Here is a 7,575-nt window from a genome sequence, read left to right as displayed (position 1 = left end):
GCACCCCTGGCAGACAGTGTAGGTGGTGGTACTCGTGGCAGACAGTGCAGGTGGTGGCATTCGTGGAAGACAGTGCAGGTGGTTTTACTCGTGGCAGACAGTGCAGGTGGTGGCACTCGTGGCAGACAGTGCAGATGGTGGCATTCGTGGCAGACAGTGCAGGTGGTGGCACTCGTGGCAGACAGTAGAGTCTGCTACCTATTTGCAACCCACCACTGAACAACGGTAGAATGAATTCTTTGTTTGTGCATAGACACAGGGTCGATTTCCTCCTTATATCACGAATATATATATATATATATATATATATATATATATATATATATATATATATATATATATATATATATATATATATATATATATATATATATATATATATATATATATATATATATATATATATATATATATATATATATATATATATATATATATATATATATATATATATATATATATATATAGGCCCCACCAATGATTGTTGCTTACTTATATACCTCGAGAACTTACGGTGCGATAGGGATGAGATCATCACCAGCCTCACAAGTACTGGGTTAGGTTTCTTTCTGTACTCATAAGAACAATGCCATAAGCCTCCACTTGGGAGCACATCCCAAAGTGTACCTCGCAACCCACCTCTAACAGAACATCATGCTCAAGTCACTCATAATAACCCACGCCCACGCCCTTAATTAGCAGGAAGAGGGATTTCAGACTACCAACTACTGGGTTTAATATTCGATACGAAGTGGAGGCGAGTTACAGCTAGCGTAGTTGATTTTCATTTATAGTCACCAGGGATTGTTGGGTACATTCGTGGAGGGAGGGGTAAAGGAGGTGTTGTGGGCGAGGGGTTTGGACTTCCAGCAAGCGTGCGTGAGCGTGTTAGATAGGAGCGAATGGAGACAAATGGTATTTGGGACCTGACGAGCTGTTGGAGTGTGAGCAGGTTAATATTTAGTTAAGGGATTCAGGGAAACCGGTTATTTTCATATAGTCGGACTTGAGTCCTGGAAATGGGAAGTACAATGCCTGCACTTTAAAGGAGGGGTTTGGGATATTGGCAGTTTGGAGGGATATGTTGTGTATCTTTATACGTATATGCTTCTAAACTGTTGTATCCTGAGCACCTCTGCAAAAGCAGTGATAATGTGTGAGTGTGGTGAAAGTGTTGAATGATGATGAAAGTATTTTCTTTTTGGGGATTTTCTTTCTTTTAGGGTCACCCTGCCTCGGTGGGAAACGGTCGACTTGTTGAACATATATATATATATATATATATATATATATATATATATATATATATATATATATATATATATATATATATATATATATATATATATATATATATATATATATATATATATATATGTATATATATATATATATATATATATATATATATATATATATATATATATATATATATATATATATATATATATATATATATATATATATATATATATATATATATATATATATATATATATATATATATATATATACATACGTTTATAAACATATATACAAAGCGGGAGGGAATCCCTACATAAAGGGAGGGAATCCCAAGCCCGAGGTAGTAAGCAGTCTTACCAGCTCCCACCACCACCACTACCACTATTGCCACCACCACCACTGTTGCCACCACCACTACCACCACTTTTGCCACCACCACTACCACCACCACCACCACCACTACCACCACCACCACCATCACTACCACCACCACCACTGTTGCCACCACCACCACCACTGTTGCCACCACCACCACTATCTTCACCCCCACCACCACCACTATCACCACCCCCTTCACCACCACCTTCACCACCACCACCACCACCGCCAGCACCATCTAACCACATACCAATTAACTGTTAATATATTCCTGAATATACGATGCACTGAAGAGACCTCATTTGACGATGTTTAATAGGCTATTGATTCAAGGAATTAGAACTACCCTCCTCGAATCAAACCTGACTGCCTCCTATTTCCTAGGAGCAGTATGTCCCCTGTGGGTTTAACTCGTTCCCGTGAACATATGACCTTGTCCTCTAGCTGTCCTTTATACCGAAGTCTTTTTCTGCTTCCTCCCTTCCTCCTTCTCTCCCTCCCTCCTTCTCTACCCTCCTTCCTACCTTCCCTCCCTCCTTCTCTACCATCCCTCCTACCTTCCCTCCCTCCTTCTCTACCCTCTTTCCTACCTTCACTCCCTCCTTCTCTACCCTTTCTCTTTCGTTCTTTCCCTCCTCCTCATACCCACAGGTTCTTTTATAGTGTGTCCTGCTTAAAGTGCGGCCCTGTTTAATGTGCAGTGTGTCCTGCAGTGCAGTGTGTCCTGCAGTGCAGTGTGTCTTGCAGTGCAGTGTGTCCTGCAGTGCAGTGTTTCCTACAGTGCAGTGTGTCTTGCAGTGCAGTGTGTCCTGCAGTGCAGTGTGTCCTGCAGTGCAGTGTGTCCTGCAGTGTACTGCGCCAGGCAGAGTAAAGTGTCTTGCCCAAAATGTAATGTATTGTGTTTAGCAAAGTTTATCGCGTAGTGTCGCGCAGCGAGAAAAAAAAAGTGTCCAGGCAGTGTATGTAAAGTTTGTAAACACGTTGTAAAGTTTGTCTGTGAAGTGTAAAGTTTGTAGGTGCAGTGAAATACTTCTACAGTGCAAAGTTTGAGTGTTATACAGTGTAAAGTTGGATTGTACAGTGTAATGTTTGTTTAGAGTAAAGTTTGTCTGTGTAGTATAAAGCTTGTCGACTCAGTGTAAAGCTGGTGCTGTATATAGTTATTACAGTGTATAGTTTGTCTTCTTTGTGCAAAGTTAGCAATGTGCAGTGTCAAGTCTGTCAAAGTAATGTGCAGACTGAAAAAGTGGTGTAACGTTTGTCCACACAATGTAAAGTTTTCCCTGCACACTGTAAAGTTTTCTCGGCCATTGTAAAGTTTGTCTGTGCACTGTAAAAAAAAACAAATTCGCGCAGTGTCTCAATATTTCTCGCGCGGTGTAAAGCAGTGTTTCCGCGCGGTGAAAGGTTTGTACGCGCTGTGTGTAGTATCGCATTATCAGCTACACGAGAGGGGTCTCTCCTCCCCCTGTGTACAAGTGTTAGATCACTCCATGTGCCAAAATTTCACCCCCTTATTTCGTCTACGTGCTGTACCCTTGTCTGTGTCAAGTGGAATGTGTTATTCATTGCTTAGTAACGTGAAGATGATGGTATACTCACCTAGGTGGGTTTCCTGGGGTTGAGTTTCGGCTCCTAGTCCCGTCTCTTTGAGCTTCAGCAAGCTAGCTTTGTTGGGTTCCAGCTCCCTGTTCGCTATTATGTATACTACCGAAATTTGCCTTTTATCTATTGACATTTACTTATCACCCTACGGCTTAAGATGTATTTCCTACTACAAATGTGTGTGTGTGTGTGTGTGTGTGTGTGTGTGTGTGTGTGTGTGTGTGTGTGTGTGTGTGTGTGTGTGTGTAGGTGTGGGTGTCTCTTCCCTGTCTTAACTTGTTCTCGTCACTTTGAAGACGGAACACACTACAACGTCAAATGTCAAATCTTTCACCTGTGTGCACCTCTTTGCATTTTCCTTAGATTCGTGTGGCTAATTTGTGTGTACCATATATATTTGTGTGTACCACTATAACGTGCGAAATGATGTCTCGCCCAGTGTTGAAGTCTGTCTCTCTCTTTCTCTCTCTCTCTCACTCTCTCTCTCTCTGTCTCTCTCTGTCTCTCTCTCTCTCTCTCTCTCTCTCTCTCTCTCTCTCTCTCTCTCTCTCTCTCACTCTGGCACCCCAATGCATGCATCACATGGAGTAGTAATTCAATTTTAATCAATTGAACATTCTGCCTGCATGCTGCGTGCAGTGTACTCATCAAAATATCTTAGCCTTATACAGTGCAGTATTCAACTGCACACCACAGTTAATATTGGCTAATGATGACGAATTAGTTATACGATAATTCACTTTTGAACATCTTGTAGTCTAAATCTGCTTGGAGGCACCAATCAATCACAAGATCAATACCGTCAGGCCAGCGGCTCCATCGGTTACTCGCCCTGATTATGTTTACTCAACTTTCTAAAGTTCTCCCTGTATTGCTGGAGGTAGTGACCAGCACCGTGGCTGGTTATATCTGTCACTGCCTATGTTAAGGATGACGTGCGTGGGATTACTTAAGATGCAATGAGATCACAGTAAACAGGTTATATCACATTACGCAAAATAACCACTGTGAAAATATAATGAAATTCCATGCACTTTTGTGATTTCTCACATTACAGGTCCTTGATAGTGTGAGAAATCACAAAAGCGTTTGGAATTTCACTATTTATTTTCACAGAGGTTGTTTTGCACTTGATTAATTATAGACAGTCCTTCAAAAATTATAGCAACACCCCATCATATTTATATATTTAGAAGATCATGGCTGAAGAGTTGTGACAATGTATAATAGAAGCAAATTATGCAGTTTTTCACATTTTTCTAATCTTACTAGTTAGGCAAATAAAAATAGCGTATAAATAACAGAACAATGCAAAATATCTTTATAATCTAGATTCTAGACAGTTATGGCAGAAGACCACATTTAATATCTTCTAATTAAATGCCTAAATTACGACTCCTTATGTCAGTAAAAATTTTCTACGCGACTATCGTTCTTATTCAACGTTGCAAGAGCCCATGAGCGTTGGAAAAGAAATGCTTAACTCAGACCATAACAATCTATACGTCGGAATACAAGTTAATGGCAACAATTTACAAAATATGCCATAAATATTAGTTGCTCTGTTGGTATAAACCCTCAGGGAGTCAGTAATAAAGAGATCGCTGCAACTTAGCCAGTGAATGAGTACTGCCACTTGTTCACTTTGGCCAACAAGCCGTTTTTTTTATTACAGTATAATAACAAGATCTTCACCCAACCAACCAACGAATTGGAATTAAGACAGTAGATGATCCATACCACGGGTGGGGTTAGAACCCGCGATCAGAGAGTAACAAAACTCCAAACCAGTCCGGTGGCTAACGCGACGGTCTGGAGTTTTGTGACTCTCTGATCCCGGGTTCTAACCACGTCCGTGTTATGGTTTGTTTGCAATCGTGTCATTACGAGTTCGTGAGACAGTTGATGATGTTTCCCTCCCTCCAAAACCATTATCAAGCCACGAGTTGATAGTGATCCAGGGCGAACTGAAATGTCGTTTAGGTTATATTTCCAGTTTAGGTAAATTGAAAATTGTTCTTACCACGGTATTGCGACTTTTATTCCTCAAAATGGATTTCTTTTATTATTCGAAGCGATTAATAAAAAAACATTTTTATTACTGCTCACTTTAAAATATACGTTGATTTAATAATTACCTAATTTTAAATACCTTTTACTGTCCTTTGTGGTTTTAAACTGAATAATGTTTACGTTACAAAACATTTTTAATGATTTTTAAACATGCAATGAAAAGTTCTTTAAAGAATTAAGAAGCAACAATAAATTCAGCATAATTGTCAACAAATCTGCATTGCAATTATTGCGTTTGTGGATAAGTGTTTATTAGAAAAAATATCAGCAATGTTATATACACGCAGAAGTATGTATATTTACCAATGTATATAGGCTGAAAATGTAACTAAATATTTATTTTTAGTGATTAAAATCTCCTTGACTGATGGTGAACAGAAGCAGTCTTAATGACTCTCGTACATCAGATGGGTATTAAATCATGTTGTACATTTAATGGTATACAATACTTATTAGATGAATATTTAGAAACATGTGTCTAAGTAATAATAATAATAATAATAATAATAATAATAATAATAATAATAATAATAATAATAATAATAATAATAATAATAATAATATCTTTATTTCTACAAGTACAAGGTATACAGACATCGCTGACATCAGTGACATAACATTATATAGAAAGCCGCTTGTTATGCTGAGCATTTCGGGCAAATTAGGTCAGTTTTGTCCTAGGATGCGACCCCAGACTAGTTGACTAACACTCAGGTACCTATTTTACTGATGGGTGAAAATAGACAACCAGTGTGAAGAAAAACGATTTCCTCGCCGGGAATCGAACCCGCACACTCACCGTGTGAAGCAATAAAATCTCACATTAGTTGCCCTTGTGGTCCTTTTGCCTAACATTCCATCCGTACCTATAACGAAATGAAGTGAGAATTGAAGTGGTATAAAGTGCAAGAAATAACGAGCAACATCAGAACCATCATTGATCTACAAATATATAATAATAACAATTGACAAGGACCCATTCTTACCACAATAAAAAAATACAAAAAAGAAATATATAACATTGATTGAGTTACTGTGATATGACATCAGTTTGGCTGTCCACTATTGTTATGGTATTGTCAATCAGTCACAGCCTAATTGACAACATCAATCAGTCATTGCCTTATCAGTTTTTTTTTTTTGCTAACACTGTCAATCGTTCTTTAGTTTATGTTAACACTTATATGGTAACACTGTCAGTCGCTCTTTAGTTTATGTTAACACTTATGTGGTAACACTGTCAGTTATTCACTATTTTGTTAATGTTTATTGTAACACAATCAGTCGTTCTCTAGCTACTTAACATTCATGGTGATACTATCAGACATTCACTAGATTATTAACATTCAATAGATTATTAACATTCACTAGATTATTAACATTCACTAGATTATTAACATTCACTAGATTATTAACATTCACTAGATTATTAACATTCACTAGATTATTAACATTCACTAGATTATTAACATTCACTACCTTATTGACATTCATGATAATTCTATCATTCATTCACTGGCTTATTAATATTCATGGTGACACTACCGTTCGTTCACTGGCCTATTAACATTCATGGTAACATATACTAGCATGCTAGCATTCATGGTGACACTATCAGTTATTCAATGGATTATTAACATTCATGATAACATTATCATGCATTCACTGGCTTATTAACATTCATGGTAACACTCAATCATTCACTAACTTGTTAACATCCATAGTGACACTATCAGTCACTATCAGTCATCCATGGTAATACTATCAATCATTCACTACCTTATCAACATCCATAGTGACACTATCAGTCACTCACTGCCTTATCAACATCCATAGTGACACTATCAGTCACTATCAGTCATCCATGGTAATACTATCAATCATTCACTACCTTATCAACATCCATAGTGACACTATCAGTCACTCACTACCTTATATCCATAGTGACACTACTATCACTACCTTATCAACATCCATAGTGACACTATCAGTCACTCACTGCCTTATCAACATCCATAGTGACACTATCAGTCACTCACTGCCTTATCAACATCCATAGTGACACTATCAGTCACTCACTGCCTTATCAACATCCATAGTGACACTATCAGTCACTATCAGTCATCCATGGTAATACTATCAATCATTCACTACCTTATCAACATCCATAGTGACACTATCAGTCACTCACTACCTTATCAACATCCATAGTGACACTATCAGTCACTCACTGCCATATCAACATTCTAGGGAGCAGACTAGAAATTCTTCTGA

At 38.0% G+C, this 7,575-nt stretch overlaps 2 protein-coding genes across 2 annotated transcripts in view; both read left to right on the top strand.

The window, feature by feature from the left end:
• Positions 1-3,210, top strand: part of Gbs-76A (Glycogen binding subunit 76A) — a 579,812-nt gene extending 576,602 nt beyond the window's left edge. Inside the window, exon 7 of the transcript XR_011394007.1 lies at positions 3,197-3,210. The gene's annotated coding sequence lies outside the window, so the exon portion shown is untranslated. The remainder of the gene's footprint in view (positions 1-3,196) is intronic.
• LOC128700364 (Krueppel-like factor 12) overlaps positions 1-7,575 on the top strand; it is a 50,572-nt gene that overhangs the window by 2,632 nt on the left and 40,365 nt on the right. The gene's annotated exons all lie outside the window — the stretch shown is intronic.

This window comes from Cherax quadricarinatus, chromosome 71 (genome assembly GCF_038502225.1).
Source record: "Cherax quadricarinatus isolate ZL_2023a chromosome 71, ASM3850222v1, whole genome shotgun sequence".
Classification (NCBI taxonomy): domain Eukaryota; kingdom Metazoa; phylum Arthropoda; class Malacostraca; order Decapoda; family Parastacidae; genus Cherax; species Cherax quadricarinatus.
Note: the sequence above shows the minus strand (reverse complement) of the source record. Positions and strands in the feature narration are given on the sequence as shown.